A 22315-nucleotide genomic window follows, 5' to 3' on the forward strand; every position below is an offset into this window, starting at 1 on the left:
CTCAAAACCTTTTTGTTAAAATAGATGTTGAATGAAATTTCAGAAATTCCTTGAGTCCAATTCAGAAAGTACATGAGTCAGAATTCCAGCGGAAGGCATGCACACTCAAAGGGGTGACTAAGAGGAAATTTATTATAGGACTATTTACAAAAGTCTAGTATGGATGACCACCTCTAGGCCTGAAGGTGCAAGGTGAGGAAGTGCTTACCTGAGCCTAGAGGAACGTCAGTCAATAGGAGCAGCGTTGTCTTTAAGGGAATTGGGTGCTGTCAAGCCATGGTAGGGGTTGGGGGTGGGCGGCTGGATAGACCCCCCACCTCACAGTCCTCCAGCTCTCTGGAGGATCTTCTGCCGGTGCTTCCCCTGGGCCCAACCCGACTGCGAGTCTAGGTGCAGGGAGCCCAAGTGCAGTCCCTGCAGGCCAGCCACGTGGGTGATGAGCTAGACAGAGAAGGTGGCACGTGGACCAGAGGCCCAAACAGAGCCTTGCAAGCCCAGAGAACCTTCAAGTGGGAACTCACTTGAAGGTTCTCTGTGCTTGCAAATGTCCAGTCTTGCTCACGCTCCAGAGATAATAACACTGACCCTGGGTAGTGTTCTTTTGGTATTAGCCTCAAGGGAAAGAATCGGATGACAAGCATTTATATAGGCTGCTTGGTTATTTTATTTACAATTTTCTTCTCTCAAATTTAGGACAGCCGAATTTACTCTATGACTCTCCACTTTGTTGGCATCTAACCACTCTTAGAGGGAGGAAGTCCTTTCATATGCCTAACTCAAATGATTCGTACTACGACAGAAATATATTGTATCTTAAGCAGTTCTCCATAGAGCAAGAATTAAGGTTAAATACATAACCTTAATTAAATCACCACCATAGTAATTTTACCTTTAGTAATTTTAAGTAAAATAATTTTAACTTTACAATTGATTGTCACAGTTCTTTTCATTTTTCTATGAGCCTCTCTCTAATCCTCTATTCAGTCTCTAGAAATGGCCTGTCAAATGTCCTACTGATGTCAGAAGAGTTGTTAAAATGCTTGTTGGATTATATTTGCTTCTTCTGGAGGCCTGGAAAAAGATTTATAGTTTTCTTGGAAAGGCCTGGAAGGAGGCTGTAATCATCTTCTGGCTGTGTTCTGGAACCTCTCCAGCTTACCCACAAATCTGCTTATGCCAGAGAGGATGGTTGTGGCCAAGAGATCAATTTCATTTCCTATCTGTCCTAAAATGTGTGTTCTGAGTCCTCCCTTGTCCCTGCTAGCAATTTCTAAAGGTACTGGCTGAAGCCCATTCCACGGGGAAGAGGTGGGGAGGAAGGGGACAAGCAGTGAGGGAGTCAGATTCAAACATTCTGACTCCTCCAGTAGACTGCAAGCCCCATGAGGGCAGGGAATCACAGCCACCTGTCACCTGTATCCCTAGCACCTAACCTGGTGGCTGGCACATTGCAGGTGTTCGAACCAAGGCACACAATGTGCCAAACACTTAAGACACTGGATATTTAAATGTCTTTTAAATGTCAACCAGCCAACCAAGATTTTCTGTGCAACCATTATTACTCTAGCTCTCTGCTCAATGCAGAAGAAACTAGATGAATAAGCCTCATCCCTAATCCTCAAGGAGCTCACTTCCAGTTTGGGAGGTAATCCTGTGATCACATCAGCTATAATATGACTTAGTGGTATCATAGCCAACACAGTAGCTCTGCAGCCCATGGGGCCACTGGGACAGAACAGCTAACCTTGACATGGGTAAGGATAGGTCAGTCTAAGAAGGCTTCCCAGAGGAGGTGTAATTTGATCTGGATCAAAAGAGAAAAGTAAAAGATTTTCACATGTAGCATGGAATACAGGCATTTCAGAAAGAAGGCATAGGATGGACCATGCTATAGTTATCTGAAAAAGAATGCTATTTGGAGGGAAGAATGAAAGTTCAAAATAGCTGGAGGGAATGTGGCACAGAGTGGTGGGAGTGGGCACTTGAGCAAAATGTGAAGAAGCTTGGAAATTTTAAAACATGTGTTGGAGGAAAACAGAAAAAAAATTAAAATTACCTATACTTCTCATCATTTATTATTAATAAATATTTTATAAAGTAAGACATGGTGGAAATCCCCTCTCTGACCATCCAAACCCATCCCACCAAGGAAACCACTGCTAACAGTTTGATAGATATCCTTTCTTTTTCCTAAATTTATGCAGGCATTTTTATGCATGTATATTTAGATCACATTTAAAAAAGAAAGACTAAAGTATCCTACACCTACTGACCTGCAAGTTAATTTTTTCAGTTAGTGTCATATTTTTATAGGTCAATTTACACAGAACTATTTTGTTATTTTTAACAGGCAAGGAGGAACCAGTAATGGACTCCAAGTTTGAGTGGATCAGATCTGTTTTATGCGGGGGCTGGCTGGGGGAGAAGAGGACCCGTGCAGAGGGGCCACGCAGACCTACAACGCTATCGGGAGTCGAGGCCTCTGTCTACTCTATCTAGGGCCTCGGTCTCTCATTCCAACTTCTCTCTGAGGTCCCCCTCGTTGTCGTCTGTCCCTCTGCTTCTCCGTGCACCTGTGCCTCCCCCAGCTGCAACAGGAGCCTTGCAGAGCAGGCTCTAACTTTGACAGATCAGTCCAAAAAAATCAGAATCTGGGGAGGCCTGGCCATCCCCTGTGTGTGTGTATGTGTGTGTGTGTGTGTGTGTGTGTGTGTATGTGTGTGTGTGTGTGTGTGTGTGTGTGTGTTCAGGATTCCCCGGGCAATTTCAACACAGAATGACAGTGCAGAATCTCCAGTCTGGCAATGTTCAGTGTCTCTGAGGCGCCATTTCCAAGTTCCCAGGAGAGAGGGTGTGACTGGCCCAGCCTGGGTCAGGCTTCCACTCTGGTCCAGTGACCTGTGGCCACGGTGGCAGGGGCTGGACGGAATAAACATGGCGTTAGAGCAGGCTCCGGGGCAAGGATGTTGGGGGAGGGAGGAGTGGCCCTGACAACATCAAGATTTTGCTGTGGTGTTTACCTCTTGCTCCTTCCCCCTGGGGACGAAGCTCTCAGAGTGGAAAATGAGTACTTTGTGTCACTGGCACAAAAGGACAAAGGGAGTGAGTTGGTCCCTGGGTGTCATCTCCAGGCCCCCTGCTGCTTGGCCTGTTCCTCCCGGGACTGGTACTGCCTGAATGTGCCCTGGTCTCAGAGCCCCAGAGCAAGTCCGGGTGGCAAAAAGCACGTCTCCTGGGAAGTGGAAGCAAAGAGCTTCGAAAAGATATTTTGTTGGAATCAGCTTCTTGTTTGTCACCAGAATGAGTTACTGAGAGGGAACTGTGGCTTCCCATCTCTCTCCAGATCTGGGGGAGGAAGGCAGGCGGGAAGGAGGTGACCAGGGGAATCTGAGCCCTGGGAAGCTGGCCTCGTGGTGTCTTCCCTCATATTTACCTCCGGTTGTTAGGCAGCTCCTCCCACTCACCTAAGACCGGCTCCCTACATGGAGATGGCCCCACTCCCAGCTGCAATGGGGCGGAAGCGGAAGCGGAACTGGGCTGCATTTGAAGGGACTCACTCAGCCCAACCACAAGAGATTTCTGTTCCTGCTCCTCCAACTCAAAGTCAGATCACTCCTGGGACGTGGGTCCTAAGGTAACTATCAAACTTCAAGAACAGCCCAGCGGTGGGTTTGAAACCAGAAGCTTCTTTTTTGTGAGTTCTGCCAGGTCTTATCCTCCCTTTTAATATCCTAGTCTTGACCACAGTTTCCACAATGTTTTCACACTTTGCCCACTTGGTAATTTATGCGTGTGTTTTTCAGTGACTACTTTTCAGTTTTGTTTTTATTTCTCTGGGAAAGCTAACGGGGTTGTACTATTCTGCCTACACAGAGGACTGACTAGAGATTCAGAAGATCTTACGCCAAGTTGCAGATCAGTCAATTACTAGTTTTGTAACCTTAGGCAAATGCCGTCAGTTTCCTTCCCCCATTCTTCTGTGGCTGTGTTTATACTTATGTTATTATGTCTATCAAATGTCTGTGTCCTCCCAGAGATTTTGAACTTAAGACTAAGCTTTTTATCTATCTTGGTAACAAGTCCAGGGCCTGGCACAGTGCCTGACACATAGCAAATGTACACAAAACATAAAATTTAAACTCTCACTGTCTATGAAATTGGGACAATTATACCTAATTATAAATATTAAATAAGACAATTCATGTAATGTATGAGCTAAATGAATAATAATACATATGTTTAAAGCTGTAATACTGTCACTATAAAATTTTGAAGAGCTTTTTTTAAAAAAAAAACAGGGTTCTATTAAATTATTCTTACTTCATACTTGAAAAGTTTAGGGTAAAGGGTTTTTGAGGAGAAGAAGATTCCTCATTTGCAAAATTTTATTAATTGCATTGTTTATTCTGTTTCTAGCATAAGCCTCTGTTCTCACCTGTGATGTTTTTTCATTCAACTAGTTACATTGCTTAATGGTTGATATATTTGGTGTAAAGGATGAAAGCTCTAAACAAGTGTTTCTCAACCTTTGCACTGTTGACATTTTGGGCTGGATGTTCTTTGTTTGGGGGTGGGGTGGGGGCTCTCCTGTGCATTTTAGAATGTTTGGCAGCATCCCTTGCCCCCCACCCACCAGATGCAGTGGCACCCTCACCCTAGTAGTGACAACCAAAAATATCTCCAGACATTGCCAATGTCCCCTGGAAAGGGACGTGCAGAACCACCGCCCTCTCCTCTGTTCAGCACCACTACTCCGAAGTTTTGACTTACACTTTTCTCTCTTACATCTTCTATTATCAACTTTCTCAATATTTTTAATGTCTGAGCTCAGGTCTCTTAAGCGCTACCAAGGAAGACCACTCTGAGTCTTCTAGAAGCATTTTCCACTGACTTGGGTTTGAAGACATGCATGTCCTTCAGTACACCTGATTACTCAGAATTTCCCTAGCTTGTCAGAGAAATTCCCTTTTTCTCCCTCATTCTTCCTCTGTACGCAGGGTTGGCACAGATGGATCGTAGAATTCCATTCACTGTGGCTTCCAAGAAGCAAGTATGCTTCTTCCCTTAAGGCCTGGGAGGGGCTGCCTCCTCAGCGATCCCCAGGTGGATGCACGATCGAGGCCCACTGTGAGCCTCACCGTGCTAGAGGGACCCTAGGTTTACAGCATATGCACATTTGGGTGTGGTCACTTTATATTATCACAAAGAACAAGTCTCTCTTAAGTAAACTAAACCTATCTTCCTTTTTATACATGTACCTTTTCCCCTCACCTCCCTCCCCTCCCTTTCTCTGTATTTGGACTTACCCCAATTTACAGGCAATGACTTAACTTTTCCAAACCACTGATGGCTCCAGCCAGTGTCACAGTCCTCTTGCTGCAGACAAGGTGCCTACTTTCCCCCCAACCTCCTGTTTATCCTGCTTTGAAGGTTCCCAAGTTCATAGTGTTGTCTGACCTTCATTTTCTACAGGGTGCAAAGGCTGTTTTAATAGCTTCCACTTCTTTGCCCATCAACTTGTTAAGCACAAATTTACTGAGTACAAATGGTATCCACTCCTCTGAACACCTATGATACTGGTACTCACTTCACAAATGCCTTTTCCCTAATATTAATAGAAAGGGTGCTACTTCATCAGAAATTACCTTATATACTATGCACGCAGCTCGAATTCCTTCTTAAGGAATCACATTCTTGTGGACAAGATAGAATGAGATCCACTGTCGTCTGATTGCATATGCACACACCGAATGCCCAGTGTCTGACAGGTAACACTTCTACAGTTGCTTTTGGCAAGAGAGTTTGATAGCTTAAGATTGCTATCTTTACAAAGTAGCATGACCAGCTACTTTTTAAATTGATATTCTGAAGGTGAGTTGACATTTGAAAAGATAGGAACGTGGTTAATAGGAATCCCCCGTCTGTTTAATATGTCCAACATGTTTCAAAATAATTGTCTTCATAGCTGTAAATCCTAGCACTCTGGGAGGCAAAGGTGGGAGGATCGCTTGAGCTCAGGAGTTCAAGACCAGCCTGAACAAGAGCAAGACCCTGTATCCACTAAATAGAAAAAATTAGCCCGGCATGGAGTCCCAGCTACTAAGGAGGCTGAGGCAGGAGGCTCTCTGGAGCCCAGGAGTGTGAGGTTGCTGTGAGCCATGGCACTCTAGCCCAGGCAACAGAGTGAGATGCTGTCTCAAAACAAATAAATAAATAACTCTCTCTACATTGACAACCACCGTCACCACCACCACTTTGAGCTCCTACTTACTGTTTGATGTACACTATGTCATTTAAGCCTCACAACAGTACTAATTAAGTTTTACTGGAAATAAATATTATTATCTCCATCTTACAGATAAGGAAACTGAAACTCAGAGATGTGTGAACTTGATTGAGGGCACACAGTTAAGTAGCAACTGTGGGACTCAATCCTAAATCCAATAAGGTGGGATGCTGGATATCAGCATCAAGAACAGGAGCTTCTGTGAAACTATGAAGTGCAGTGAAGAGTTTCCTATACAATCCCAACAACTATCACACTGAGAAAAGAAGTTCTTAAAAAAAAATCACAAAATAGTATGAAAAATACAAGATTAGGAATGATAAGATCTGGATCTTAATCCCTACTTTACTACTTTCTACCCGAAAGATCAGGGACAAGTGACTTACCATCACTGAGCATCAATTTTCTCATCTAGAATATTTACAGGGCTGGTGTGAGTAATTATGTTTTAATTGCTATCCCCTATAAAAATGTAGCTCAACCATAGGCATCTCCCGGGAGTCACATCGCCAAATCATGGGAAGAACCTGGCTTCCCTACTCAAGTCAAGTTGGACAGCCACTGCCAAGGCTGTCCGAAGGCCGTGTTCTCTTTCCCATAACATCAGCGATGACACAGGGAGAGTGAGCCTGTCAGGCCATGGGGGCTGCATCTCTAATAGGTTGGCCGCGTTTGGAACATAGACGGGGCCTCTTCTGAGTAACCACATGCAGAGGACAAACAGATGCAAGGGCATGCCTCCAAGTGGCTGGCCAGCACCCAGGGCCTTTGGAACACTGTGGTTAGCCTCAGACTCTGGTGGGAGGGAATAGTTCCAGCTTCCAAGTTAGTCGCTTCCACAAAAGTAAACCACAGTGAGTCATGTGAGGATGGAGAAACCACCAGAGACAGCTTTCCATATAAGGATCACAATAAGAAATAAAAGCTGGAGGTGGGAGAACTCTAAGAACAGGGGGCTTATGTTTCCATCTTAGTCAATGCGTGAGACGTGTGGCCAGACATGAGCATGTGTGTGTGCATGTTCATGCTCACGTGCAATGAAGGAGAACTTTGTGTGTTCTTCTGCCTCCTCTCTGGTTGGTTTGCCAGCTATGCTGTTCAACACCATCCAAGCGAACTGGAAACTTATACAATATTAGAGGGTGACCTTGTTCTTTTTGGTATTATAAAAGTTCCCTTTAAAAAGTTTGGACCAATTCCATTTTCACTCTTACAGAGTATAAGAGGTTCTTTTTTCTTCATCGATGCCAGCACTTGGTAATATTATTAGTAATATTATTACTCTTTCCAGGTTTATTTTTAAATTAATACCTATATGTGATGATAGTTACATACAAATAGTACAGAACACTAGGAAAAGTCTTCTCCCCCTCCTCGTTCCATCCCATTCCCTGTGGTAACCAACTTTAACCAGTTCTGCTTTCATTTGTTTTGGTGGTTGCCACAATACTAAATAATAAGCTTATACCCCTGTTTTTGACTTATCAACTCTGACAGTATTGACTCCTGCAACATAAGGGTTTGTGCTGCCTTGTCCTCCTCACTCCTGACTCTTCTCACCGTCATAATTTTAGACTGTATTCCACTTGACCCCCCACTACAGAAAGGAGGGACTCAACTTTTTTCCTCCATCCTTTCCTCCTACTTCTCTCAACTTCTAATGTCTGCCATCACTACCATTCCTTTTTATATTTATTGGATTTATAATGATTATGTTCTACTCTGAAACCAAAGTAAGTTTGATTTGTCTAAAGATTGATTCTAGGCTGAGTTCATGGCTCACACCTATAATCCTAGCACAGGAGGATCCCTAGCAGGAGAATCCCTTGAGCCCAGGAGTTTAAGGTTATTGTGAGTTAGACTGATGTCACAACACTCTAGCTTGGGCAACAGAGCAAGACTCTGTCTCAAAAATAAAAATAAAACAAAATAAAGATTGATTCTAAGTAATGAAAACCAATAGACAGTTTTTATAATTCTATCAATAAATATAAATTATTTACTGAAAAATCAAGAAAGAAAATAACCCAAGGCCACTCAAAAGAAAACTGAATTCTCTTTTCTTACCATAATCAGTTCCTTAAGTTGCTTCTCATTTGTATTATTAGAGTAGAATTATACCCCTGGTTTTTGTTCTTCCTGGAGTTTCTATTTGCTTTCATTTTTTAACTAGTTGACAATAGAAATATATATTCTCTTTATCAGATCATGAAGATCACTTAATTTCTTAAGCGTATCATTTTTGAATGGCCTAATTTTGTCTCTTGCCATCCAGGTATGTACTACAGTTGCTACCAATTTTTATTTTATTTTTTAATTTTAATTACATCCTTAAATAATCTCTAATGCTTCTTGGATCCCATGACTTTCTCTTTCTTGGGTTCCTCTTTCATCTTACTGGGGAACACACAGGTGGTCTTTCAGAATAGGTGGATAAATGCTTGAGTCTTTGTTTTGTATATAAACTCTAAAAAATTAATAATCAGTTTTTATAATTGTATAAATATTATTTACTGAAGAATTGAGTAGCATAGTTCTGAAAAACTATTTGCCCTGACAGATGGGTGAATAGTTTGAGTTGATAATTCTAAATTGAAAACCACATTCCCTTGGTACTACACAGGCATTGACTGCTCTGCATCCAAGTTTACTGAGAAGTAGGCCAAATGCAGGTTAATTCTCATTCTTCTGTATCTATCTTTACTCCCTGGAAGGGCTGGGAATCTTCTCTTTAAAGTTCACGTTCTTGAGGGAAAGGAAGAGGAAAAAAATAACAAAGTTCATGTTCTAAATTTTATTACAATGTATAAGGTGTTTTGGGTTTTTCTGCTCAACCCTCAGTGGGTCCTTCCAATCTGAAGATTCTTGTCTATCCTTTGATATATTTTCCCCTCATCATCTCTGTTCTTTCTGGAACTCCTACTAGATGGGTGTTGGACTTCTTGAATTGATCCTACATGTCTTTTAACTTTGCCCTCATAATTTCCATCCTCTCTTTCTGCATTACATTGTGAAATACTTCCTCAACTTTTTCTTCCAGCCCTTCTGCTGAAGTGGTTATTTTCAAGAGCTCCGCCTGCCCTGGCTCACACACGCACATTCAGAGTAGGAGGGCGGGAAGAAGGTGCGCATGCGCACTGCCCACTCTAGGCCCTAGGGTGGAAAGCAGGCTGGCGGGCAGCTCCCTATCCTCCAATCCCCCTCTCAGGGCCCGAACAAGAAAATTTTCACTCTGTGGGGGCAACCTCACTCATGGAGCCCTCAATCTCCCCAGGTAGACTGCTGCACAGTCACCTCCGCAGGCAGCCGTGCACACCAGCTGCTCCCACCGGCGGCGGGCAGGTGGCGGGGTGAGGCCGGGCAGCCAGCGCAGCTGCTCCACGCGGCCCTTCACACGGCCCCCGGCTGCCGGCCGTGCTCCACTCCCGGGTGTCCTTCCTGTCACCTCAGAGCGTGGCGCCTGTACGAGTCCGGGTTCTCCACAGAAACAGAACCAGTAAAGTCCAGGTAGGCAGGTGGGCAGACAGACAGATGGATAGATGAGGAAACCTATTATCAGGAACTGGCTCACGCGATGACGGCGGCTGGGAAGTCGTGCGATCTTCCTTCTGCAAGCCCGAGCCCAGGAGCCCGGGTGGTGTAATTCCAGCCCGAGTCGAGTCGGAAGGCCTGAGAACCAGGGGAGCCCCGGGTGTGAAGCCCGTGGCCCAGCTCACACAGGCAGGCGGGAAGCAAAAGGGGCAGATTCCTCCCCGCTCCACCTTTCGTCCCACTCAGGTCCTGCGCCTGCTCTGGGGAGGGCCACCTACCCCGGTTACCGGTTCAAATGCTGATCTCAGCCAGAGACACGCTCACAGACACACCCAGAAACAATGTGTAAACTGGGCGCCCCTTGGCTCAGGCAAGCTGTCGCGTAGAATTAACCATCACGGGCCCTTCAGAGCCCCTAGGAAAATAGCTCCCCTCCCAGGAGGTCACGCACTGTGCGTTCAGCATTCCCCTGCACCTTAGATACTGCTGCCCTGCTGTGGTGTATTCGGCAGTTCCATCCTATTTGCTTTCTGTCCTCCAGAAAGTTATCAAAAAACTCCTCTGATGTCCCCTCCTGCCGCACTTTGTGCCACTGTGGACTTCTCCCCTTTTGTACGTCTTCCTGCGGTTTCAACAGGCCTCTGAGTGGGTGGGAAGGAAATATGTGGGCCCACTCCACTCTCTGAACTAGAAACCCAAAGTGGAACTGGGAAACACTTTTAAATGCTGTCTGGGGAGCAAAAAATTATATCTCATCTTTAACTTGCCCTTCTATAAACTTTAGTGAGGCTGAGTATCTCGTATTTGGTTGGCCATCTAGATTTCTTCTTCTGCGGACTGGATAGCCTGTTTATAGGACAAATGGTCCTAGATGTCATTCAAATCCAGCAGATGTTTGACTTCAGCTCCTTGCCCAGGCCATTTTAGGTTGCAAAGAAATACCACTTGTGAGCTCTTAATCCTTGTGAGCTCATGATTCTTTATGAAATATTAATTCACTTAATGAAAATAGAGCTATCAGTTTAAAAAGCTTGTTATTCTCCTTTCTCCAACTTTCCCTCATACTTCTCCTTCTTTACTTTGCTGAGAGGTTAAGGGCAGAGAGGAAAGGATGTACCACACCACAGTGTTCAATCCTGAAGTCAGGTTTCCCTCTCGCCACCTCCCTGAATTCTGACTCCCACACGTTCCTCTGCTCTCTGACTTGTCCCGTGTGGACGGGTGGTTGGAGCCACCTCTGCTTGCCCATAAAAGTCCTTTGGTACATGCCAGGCTGGCACCCCTCCCCAGACTCTGTGCCAGCAGGACCTAAATGTGAGATGACAGGCCCTATGCGTGACACCATTTTGTACCATGGTGGTCACAGTGACAGGCACTGGCACCCACTTTGTTAACAGCCCAGGGCTCCCACCTAAGTTTTCATAAACTGGACCCTTCCTGCTTTCCTTTTTAGCTCAGAATCATGCTCATGGTGGCTTATTTCAATAACTTGCACCCTCTTTGGACAAAGTTCTTTATTTGGGGAAATTCATCAAATCCTTTCTGAAAATTAATGCTTGGGGGAAAAAGTCATGATAATGCTGCAAAAACTTGGAGTCATGTGTGTGCCTTTCAGGAGTTCTATTTTAAGTAAAACAAGGCATTTTAATCCACTCACACAGCAAACTGGGAAGAGCTGGGGAACTCAGGGCCCATGTCCTCCCGCTCAGCCTGGCTGGAGACAAGTGAGACAAGAGTCTGTTTGTGGCAGAAACCGTGTGCAGCAGGAGCTTGAGAATGACTCTTCTCCCTCTTGCCTCATGGCATCATGGGCAAGCAGAACAGGAGAAGATGGTCATTCCCAGGGCCTCTGGCAAAATGTCATCAAAATCCAGTCTAGTCTACACCTTTAATGAAGACTGTGAGGTTATTGTTCTGAAAGTCTGCATGTTCCACTTAAACAAAGAGTCATATAAACATAAGGAAATTCTGGCCTCAAGCCATAAATACGTTTGCCCACTGCTTGAGGGCCTGATTGGTGACTGTGCTAGAGCCACACAAAAGCAATCCTCCCTGAGCATATGGGACCTAAAGTGATTTCTCAGGATGCTCATTTTCTTTCATGGGTAGGCTCAGGACATTTAAGAGTTATAGTCAGAGCTGTCCCCATACTCTCCCAGCTTCCTGGGACATCACAGCTCAGCATCCTTCCTGTTTCACTGTTCAGGGGCCTACCACACTCATTTCCTCTCTAAATCCTTCGACTCTCAAAAATATTCCTAACACACTTACAGTTTGCAAAGTGTTTTCACATGTCATCATTTAATGCTCCCAAGTGCTCTGTGAGGTGACAGAGATTCAGTCATTCATTCATTCAGCAAGCACCAATTGAGAGCCAGGTAGGTGCTGGGCCCTGGGGAGACAGGGCTGGCCAGGGCCTGCTGCCACACCCAAGACCCTCACAGCCCACTGCGGGACATGGAAGAGGAAGGAGCAGGTGTGGGAAGAAAAGTGAACAGGCTGATTGGGCATGCTGAGTTCCGGGGGCCTGCAAATCCCAATGGGGGAAGTTTAAGTTCAGGGCTCAGGAACTTAAGGGAGAGGGTGGGCAATATGGATTTAGGAGACTATAGCATACTGGCTATAGTTGGTGTCACAGTGTGTGAGGTCACCAGAGGCAGGATGCAGAAGGCTGATGTCACTTGGCAGATGAGGAAACTGAGGTTGGCCCAAGATCTCACAGCTGGTAGAGCTGGGCTGGAGCTGGGTGCTCTGACTCCAAGCCCAGTGCCTTCCCTCTCACTCCAAAGTCTCTGCGGGGCTTCCTGGAGGTGAGCCTGGGGACCAACAGCTTTCACCTCCATGGTTCCCTTGCTTTGTCTGTAGGAAGCAGCCCTTGAGCAGCAGCTGCAGGTAAGTAGAAGCTTTGCCATGTGGCTCTGAGGAGGCTGGGGTGGGGTGAGAGGGAGTCGTCCAAATACCCACCGGGAAATACCCCTGGATGGGATAAGACAGAAAACACGTGCACTCACCACCGTGTGCACGCTCTCATTCCATCCCTGCACCTGCTCTTCCAAGGCCACTTCTTGCCCCGTCTCCCTGCCTAGGCCCCACCCTACCAGGTCTTTTCTTCACCTCCTCTGCACATCAGAGTCTGCCTGCCATGGACCTATCGTGTCTCCACTCTAAGATCCGAGTTCTCTGCTTGACCAGGTGATAAAGCAAGTCCTGCTAAGATGGGTACCAACATGGTAATGAGAAATCCATCCCATGGTGCCCACTCCTTTTAACCAGAATTCCTGGGGACATGAAAGTAGGATTGCTAAAGGCAAGAATGTCAAGCAACCTGGCAGATTATTGAGCAAATGATAGAAATATAACAGAAGAAGCAGCAAGAGAGGAAGTTGGGAGCCAGATCGCCAAGGGTATATTTTGTATCGCATGGTGGTGTTTGAATTTGAGTTCACTCAGCGTGGTGAGACAGGGACCTGCTGTCCACAAGCCCCTCCTCATCATGACAGCTGACATCCTATTCCAACACCTGGCTAAACGATAGGGGTGGCCTTGCTGTACACACACACCACAGGCATCTCTTGCCTCCTGGTATACAATACAACAGGAACAGAGTTAGGTGGCTTTTAAATCAAGGTCACAGGTCCCAAAAGTTTTTTCTCAAGCTCTACGAGTGATCTCATTGGTAGAACCAGAGCCAGGCCAGGCTGGACACCCGCTCAGAAAGTGTTTACTGAAGGGTGTGTTGGGAAGTAATCCTTTGGGTAAGGGAGGGTTTTTCACCCTTGGCAAAATATGATTTGCTGTTTTCAAGTTAATGAAAAGAGGGGAAAAAACAAAAAATAACAATGGAAAGATCCTTTAAAGGAAGTACAAACTTGGAGAGACTAAGGAACGCTTACAAAAAACAGCCAATCTTGCTATCTGGTTCCAGTCTTGCAAGACTCAAGCCACAGTGACCTCAGGGTCATCGAAAGAAGAAACCCGCTGGGGTGGGGGCTTGGGAGGAGGAGCGGTGTCCAGCACGAGCTGCTCAGGGCAGCAGTTTATCTCAAGGGCTTAAGATTCTGCAGCAGGCCCGGGGGCAGGCCGCTTGCCTGCCTGGCTAGAAATCCGGCCACCCAGTGGCTCTGCGATAACTCTGGGGATGATGGCCAGGTCTCAGGAGCAGGGCGAGCCCAGCCCTCCTCCCGGGTGCAAACAGGAAATGCCAGAGCACTGGGGATTGAGCATAATGGAGTTCATGAAATCACATGCTCTCTGGCTGGAATGGAATTATACGGTTGTCCAGTCTCACTCCCACCAGTCGGTGTCTGAATTCCCTCAGCAACATTCTCACCAAGTGGCCATTAAGCCAGGGCTTGAATAGCTCCCATGACAGAAACTCTCATCCTTCAAGGAAGCCCATTTAGTCTTTGGACAGTTCTGACTGGAGGTGGGAGTTAGGGCGGGAGGGAATTGGTCTTAGCAACACTGAGTCCAAACGGCTTCCTACTTCAGCTGCCTGGTGGGAGACGGTCCTCTGTAGCCACACTTCTCTCTGTTTCGAGTGGCAGGTGTTTGTATGAACAGTTGTGTCTCCCACGATGCAGGTCAGACCGGCCACCCTGTATCTCCAAGCACAAGTGACAGGGGCATCTTGAATTGCATGTCACAGAATGGGGAGGAATCCCCCCTTTGTTCACCTCTGAATTCCTCTGACAAAAGCTAGGCAAGACTTGTACACTGAAAACAACAAAAAATTGCTTAGAAAAATTAAAGAAGACCTAAATAGAGAGAGAAACTATATTTACACATTAGAAGACTCAGTAGCGTTGAGTTGTCAAATTTCCCCCAAATGATCTACAGATTCAATAGAATTACAGTCCAAATTCCCATAGGTACTCTTTAGAAATCGACAGATTGGTTATAAAATGTATATGGAAATGTGAAGAACCTAGACAAACCAAAACAAAGCTCAACTCTGAAAAAGAAAAAGCTGGAGCACTTACACTACCTGACTTCAAGATGTATTACAAAACTGCAGTAACCAAGACAGAGTGGGATTAGTGTGAAGTTAGACAAATAGATTGATGAAACAGAATAGAAATCCAGAACTAGTCAAATGATTTCCAACAAAGGTGTTGGCAACGATGTAGAGGAAATGCAACCCTCATACCCTGTTGGTGGGAGTATAAAATGGTATAACCGAGTTGTAAAATAGTTTGGAAGTTTCTTATAAAGTTAAACATATTCCTGCCATGTTCTCCAGCTATTTCCTCCCAAGTTATTTAACCAAGATAAACGAAAGCCTATGTTCATAAAAGACTTGTTGACAAACATACATAACAGCCTTACTTGTAATAGCAAAAACCCAGAAATAATACAAATGTCTGTCAGCAGGTGAATGGATACACGTGTTATGATGTGTTCATCCAATGAAACACTACTCAGCAATAAAAAAAAATGAACTGTTGATAAAAGCAACAACATGGGTGGACAGCAAAATCATCATGCCAAGTGAAAGAAACTACACAAAAAAAGGACTAGAATTTGTATACAATTCTTCAAAATGCAACTAATCTACAGTAACTGAAAAAGATCAGTGGTCACAGAAGTGGACAGAAGTGGACAGAAGTGAAGGACAGGAGGGAGGGATCACAAAGTGGCTTGAGGAAAGTTTAAGGGGGATGGATATGTTCCTTATCTTGATTTTGGTGATAGTTTCACAGGCATATGCTTATGTTAAAACTTATCAAATTGTATACTTTACATACATATAGTTTATCAATTATACTTCAATAAAGATTTTTTTAAAAATATATACAGACTCCCAAGGCCCAGAATCAGAATAAATATTCAGGGGTGAGACACAGGAATCTAACATATAACCTGAATTTGAAACCACTGAGGTTGGTCTACAATTCAGGATCATGGCTTTTCTAAATGATTTTGTGCTAGTTCTTTATTAACAAATGCCTGGTCTTCACATTTCAAATATTATGCCACATATTCAGGAAAGCTAGAGTTTTTAGCCTGCTAAAAGGGAGGTTTTTAAAGGGATCACAGTCAAGTGCCTTTCCAAGGTGACTGCTCAGGCCTCGACACTCTCCTCTGAGAACTGCTCGCTCTGTTCACAGCAGTGCTTGAAAATACATTCAGCACCCACGCTTGAGTTGTATGCTCTTGTTTGCTGAGCTCGGACAGAGCCTCCTCCCTGTAAGGTTTTTTTGGCAGTGAAAGAAACAGACACAGAGAGAGAGAGAGAGAGAGAGAGAGAGAGAGAGAGAGAGAGAGAGAGAGAGAGACTGGGGCCAAACAATGTGGCTTTATTTAGCACTCCCGGGTGAGGTTCTGGTGTCCCAAGAGAGGGGGGCCTGAGAAGTCACATCTGTTTGAAAGGGGTAAGGCCTCTTATACCGTTTGGGCCAGGCTAGGGACTTTGGCGGGAAGAGCTGGGGTGACCTTTGGTGGTCATTGGGAAGTAGGAAGGGCTGGCGGTATTTGTGGCGTCCAGGACCCAAAACTTTTGTATCTGGGTGGACATCTGGGTGTGGTTCCTCTCAGCGGGGCCTGGCGGTTTGTCCTTGGTGGGTCTGGTCTCCTAGGCCTTTTCTTTTTTGATCTAGGGAGAGGAGGGGGCCCCTGCCACCAGCCTTACACTCCCCAGGAATTTAGAACTGGGTAGAGAGACGTGCTCTGGCTGTCTTTGGCCCCTTGATCTGCTCACAGCCCATTCGGGTGCTGTGGCTGAAACAGCAAAGGTCAGCCCGCAGGGAGAGAAGGCGGCCGATTCAGGGAGAAGCGGAGCAGGGAACAAAGCATAGCACTCTCAGGACCTTGTTGAATCTCAGTCACTTTCTGTCTTGGGTGGCCTGAGATGCCTCTAATACTTCCAGTATATCCTTTCTTCTGCCAAAGCTGTTTTGAAGTGGTGTTCTGTTATGGGCCACCTCGAGAGATTCGGTTTTGATAGTTAACACAACCACAAACCCACTTATACCTGTTATGCTTAAATTCACAAAGGAATTTAGTACAGCCATTTCCAATGACGAATCCACATCAATTGCGTTAGCTTTTTCTTAAAGTAACAGCCATGCTGTCTTTTCTGGTCAAAGAGGAAACCACTGACCAAGGACGGGCTGAGCTGGGTTTCCAGTAAAGGGGAGGAAAGGAGGCGTCTCTTCCTATGTCAAGGCAGCGAGGCAAATATTTACACTTGGAAACAAAAACTATTCTGAAGATAGAATGTCTCCAAATTTCCCTGTTTGGAAATTCTTCCATATATCTCATCTAAATTCTTCAGAGTTTAACTTGAGCCATTTTCTCAGAAGATCAGAAGACTAATGGTTATTGGTCTAGTTCACATACATACAAGCTATCATTAAGGTGCTGTTCAACCTTCCTGTTTTTTGTTTTTTTGTTTTTTTCTTGGCTAACTAAGCCTATTTCCTTCTTCTTCGCCAAGCATCATCTTTTTGGCTTGAACCAGGCTGTAGTCTGGTTTGCTCTTCCTTTCCCTTCTGCCCTCCCCCCCAATTCCTATATTAAAGTAGGATGTCAATAAGTCATCTTATCCACCTCCCAAATGTTTCTTTAGCTGCCTCTCTTCCCTCCCCTCCATTCTCTCCATCACTTCCAGAGTGCAAGCCTTCATCGACTCTTAGCTGTGTTTTGTAACTAACAGGACTGCTCTCTCCTGTCTTCCTGCATCCTACGTAGAACTGCTGACGCAGGCTCTCTCCTTGGTCAATTCATTTTTCTAATGGCCATGATCATGCCACACCCCTACTCAAAAGCTTTCCCTCGTGCATACAAAACAAAGTCTCAGCTCCATAGCCTTGTGCTCATTCCACATCCTGCAGTAGCTGGTCCAACTGATCTCCCACTGAACCATCTTTGTGCTTCCCATGGCTGGATCAAGGGTGCTCGTGGACGAACATGACCCCACTTTCATCTGCCTTTACTGACCTTCATTACTCTACTTTTTTCCCAAAGCTTAGCTTTCCCTTGTGGTTCTTCCCAGTCAGTATGAATTGCTCTGTGTTTCCTGGTTACAGGGTATACATTTCTTTTTATAGTTCCTACAACTTTTTAAGGTCTGACATATAGTCATGCAGTTGTTGGATATGGGCCTGTCCTCCCCACTAGAAAGCAAGCTCTCTGTGGACAAAGCCAGGCCCTGCACCTCACCATAAGCTCCAGGTCCCTCTCTCAATGCAGGGCATACAGTACGTGATCATGCATATGGGTTGAATTGGGCTGGAAAAAAATATGTGCCCGCAGACAAGCTGTAGGCCCACACAGTTTCCTCTGGTCATGTGACTTCTGTTTTAGAAGATCTATGAGGTCAAATGACTCAGCAGAATTTTGCAGGTCAGCTCACAGGAAATGAGAGCTTCAAAAGCAGATTCTATTACCACTGATCTAAAACACATGCGCCTGGAGCCCCACACCATAGCTGGGGAGTGTTTCTACGGCACACACCAGGGTTCCGCAGCATGGTTCTGTCCCTCCTGGAGAAGCTGATGGGCCACAGGCTCCCCTGGTGCCTGGTGCCCCTGGAGGGTGCTGGCCAGGCCTGCGGGGCCCTGAGCATGCATACAGAGTGGTACTTCTCTTATCCAAGGATTCCAAATGCCTATTTTCCAGATGATTGAAGCTTGCTTCCATAGGCACCCACTTTTTTTTTTTAGAGACAGGGTCTCACTCTGTTGTCAGCTGACTAAAACATGACTCTAGTCTTGGGGTATGGGACAGGTCCCGGAGGTGAGGCTCTGCCTGCAGTTGTGCCCTGCTACTTGCTTGGAGGCCTCACCAAAAGGATTGCTTCCAGGAGGAGACTGACAATGGTGAATTTTGCAGCAAGGAACTGCTTACTTCCACAGGAACGGTTGTCAGCAAAAACCTGAGTTAATTGACATCGCTTTTCTAGTTTATTCCAGCGTGGTTTTAGTGCGCTTTCAACGCTAGTATCCTAGGCAATGTCCATACTGCCCCAGGAACTACTTAATTTGCCTAGATCTCCTGGCCTGAGAAAAGTGGGTAGACTCTGTGACCAGTCTTTTCCTCCAAGACCTTTTCTGGAATCTTCTGTGGCTGAAGAGGCTGAGGTTAATGGCAGTCTGGCCCCCAGAATGGTGGGGCTGCTGCATTTGGAGTGTGTTGCTTCTGCATGACATTAAGTGCTCCTTTGAGAGTTCAAGGTTAACCTCCAGGCAAAACAAACTGAGTGGCTTTCTGCCTTGCTTCTTGCATCTGTAGGAGCTGAGGCATTGTCTTGGCAGGAAGACTCAACAAGTTTATGGAAGGAGAAGAGGCAGAGGAAAACTGATCAGCCTAAAGGCAAGATCCACCCTGCTCTCTACGAAGGCCCTCAGTTTATCTTGGCTCTCTGTGCAACAGCCTCCAGCAGGGGCAGGAGGGAGCCGTTCCCCTGGGGCTGTCTTGGAGCCTGTGCACCTCCCAGCCTCCCCCAGAGGGATTCCCCGGTCCCCAGAGCAGCAGTGGGCGTTTGGCAGGGCGCTGGATTGCTCTTCAATGGACTAAAAGACTCCTTTGGACACTAGAGACCAAGTCATTTGAGGCTGCCAGAAAAGATGACTAATTTGCTTTTTCTTAACTAAACAACATCAAAAAAAAAAATGTTCCATGGAAAATTATAAAGGCATTTTTAAAGGAGACTGGGATTCATGAGTCTGTTCTTTATCTTTTTCATTTTCTTCTTAAATTTAACTATTTAGGAAATTGCTTATTAAAACCAAAGGTCAAGATCTTTTCCTCCTTCAAAAGCAAAACCAAACCTAGTCTGTTTTCTTTCACAGGAAGTTCAGCATCTTCCTAGAAGGAAGTGGCCACCTTGCGTGAGTGTCTCAGTACTATTTTGGCTCATCCTCCATAAATAAAATATTGTTATTTAGTTTGGGCTTTTCCCAACTTTTACCCACTTACCTGGTGCATGGGCTTTTGAATCTCCCAGGGAATTTTTGCCAATTGCCACTAACACAGTATTGAAAACTACACAGTCAAATGCCATTATACATACTGTGGTGGGATTCTACATGGACTTGTCGTCCATGGCCTAGAGCAAAACCCGAAAATGAAACAGAATCTCTCACTGCAAGAGCTTGGTAAAACACGCAGATCCTATCTTCCCCAAGAACTTAACATGGAGCACTCCAGCTTCTGTTCAATGACCTTAACAAAAAAAACCTGTTTAGGGCATCCAGTTTATAGAATATAGGAAGAAGATACTGACCAAAGAGGATAGACTCAGAAATGTTAAGTGTTTTCAAAGCATTAAAATATCATTTCAAAGTAATGAGATCAAAACCAACCACAATTTCAAAGTTCACTTGTGTAAAGCGTTAAGCTCCAAAACATTGATGACATCCAAAAGTTAAAATATACCAAAGTTATGGCCCCTTGCGAATGGATGTACAGAGAAAAAGCTATAAAAAAACCCTTGTTCTTTGGCCCTTTGCATTCAGTTTAAGGCAAATTAGATACAGTCCATCCTCATTATTCCCAGATTACATACTTGCAAACTTGCCTACTCACAAAAATGTATTTGTATCTCCAAAATCAATACTCATGGCCTTTCAAGGTCACTGCAGATACTCACGGAGCAGCAAAAAAATTGAGTTTCCCAACATACTCACTCATTCTTAGCTGATCTCAAACAAGACCATGCTCTGCCTTCCTGTTTCAGCACTCACACTGGAAACAGCCTTTTCATGGTCTATTTAGTGAAAGCTTTCCCACATTCTTCTGCTTTTTGTTGATGATTTTGCTGTCTAAAATGGTCTCCAAAATCTAAAAATGTTGAACTTATAGAAACAGAGTAGAACTTATAGAAACACAGTAGAAACTGAAAAGATGTTGGTCAAAGGGTACCGAATATTAGTTATAAGATGAGCAAGTTCTGGGGATTTAATGTACAGCATGGGTAGTGATGGATGTGTTACTTAATTTAATTGTAGTAATCATTACACAGTGTAAACATATGTCAAATCATCACATTGTATACCTTGAATATATTCAGTCTTTATTTATCAATTAAATATTTTTAAATGAAAACATAAAATAAAATAAAATGGTCCCCAAGTGTAATGCCAAAGTGCTATATAGTGGTCCTAAGGATAGGAAGGCTGACATGGAGAAAATACATCTTAGATAAGCTTCATTCAGGTACGAGGTATAGTGCTGTTGGTGATAATGACCTCAATGTTAATGAATCAATAACATAATAAAGAAAGTGTCTTTAAACAGAAACACAGAGTTATGTATTGATCAGTTGACAAAAACATGATCAGAGGTTGGCAGGACTCTAAAGCTGTATTTTCCCCAGGTACGATGGTTCAGTATTCATTAATTCAATGTTCACAGCAACTGCATAGAACATAACTACCAAGAGTAACAACAATTGACTATTTGCTCGAGCTTATGGTTGTCCTTTTAAGGGAATTTAATTTATGTAGTGTCTCTTTGTTGTGAATTTTATTAAGCACCTATTATGGGTGGGGGCACCATGATAGCTCCTTAGAGGGCCCAAAGGTGACCAAAGCCAATGCTCTTGCCATTCCCATCAAGAGATGGGGTCTATTGACTCCATGAACTGTGACTCTTGGCAGAACTTCATAACTGTCTTGATGAATAGAATGCGGCAAAAGTGACAAAGCCTTTCAAGGCTAGCTCACAGAAGTTAATACAGCTTGTACCTGGCTCTTTTCCTGGGGCCACTCACCCTTGGAACCCTGAAACCCAACCACCACGTTGTGAGGAAGCCAGCCCACCACGGGAAGGTCGAGTATACGTGTCCACCTTCAGCCAGCAATCTGCATCGCCCACTGCACAGGTAAGCAAGCAGACTCTCAGGGACTCCAGCCACCTGCCTCAGAGCTGCCCCAGTGGACACTGAGTGAGCAGAGGCAAACAGTTTCCTCAGAGCTCTGCCCAAATTGCAGATTTGTGAGCAAAATAAATGCTGCTATAGTTCATGCCACTGAGTTAGGGAGCGGTTTGTTATGTTGTAACAGAAACCTGATACACTGTTCCTAGGTCGCTCAGGCCTAAAACCTTGGCATGGGCCTTGCCCCCTCTCTTTCTCTCATACCACTTCTCTCTGACCCAACTCTGTCAGCAAATTCTCACAAAACATGTCCAAAATCTCTCCTCTTCATACCATCCATTGCTGCCACCATGCCCGGTCTGTCACCACTGTTCCCCAAATGCTTTATTGCAATAGCTTCCTAACTAGCCTCCCTGCTTCCACCCTAATTCTCAACATAGCAGCCAAAGCAATCCTATTAAAATGTAAGTCACATTGTATTAACTCTCTAATCAAAAGCTCAATGGGTTCCCCATCACTGTACAATATGTTCCCACCCCCATAATTTTCAGTCATCATTTCCTACTATTCTCCCCCTTGCTCACTCTCCTACGTCATGTTGGCCTTCTGCTGGCCTCCCTAATGTTCCTAATACACACCAGGTCTGTCTCCACCTCAGGCCTTTGCACATGGTCCAC

The 22315-nt window shown here is 44.9% G+C and overlaps 2 long non-coding RNA genes across 3 annotated transcripts in view; one reads left to right on the forward strand and one right to left on the reverse strand.

The window, feature by feature from the left end:
• Positions 1–22315, reverse strand: part of LOC142861007 (uncharacterized) — an 88350-nt gene that overhangs the window by 16800 nt on the left and 49235 nt on the right. The window lies entirely within an intron of this gene.
• LOC142867685 (uncharacterized) lies at positions 2163–21798 on the forward strand. 2 transcript variants are annotated; one of them, XR_012917047.1, is made up of 3 exons: positions 2163–3634; positions 19052–19650; positions 21421–21798. It is a non-coding gene; the product is annotated as an uncharacterized LOC142867685 (long non-coding RNA). The 2 variants fall into 2 exon arrangements; XR_012917053.1 differs by having other exon boundaries at positions 19612–19650.

The sequence above is a fragment of the Microcebus murinus genome, chromosome 2 (assembly GCF_040939455.1).
Source record: "Microcebus murinus isolate Inina chromosome 2, M.murinus_Inina_mat1.0, whole genome shotgun sequence".
Lineage (NCBI taxonomy): Eukaryota > Metazoa > Chordata > Mammalia > Primates > Cheirogaleidae > Microcebus > Microcebus murinus.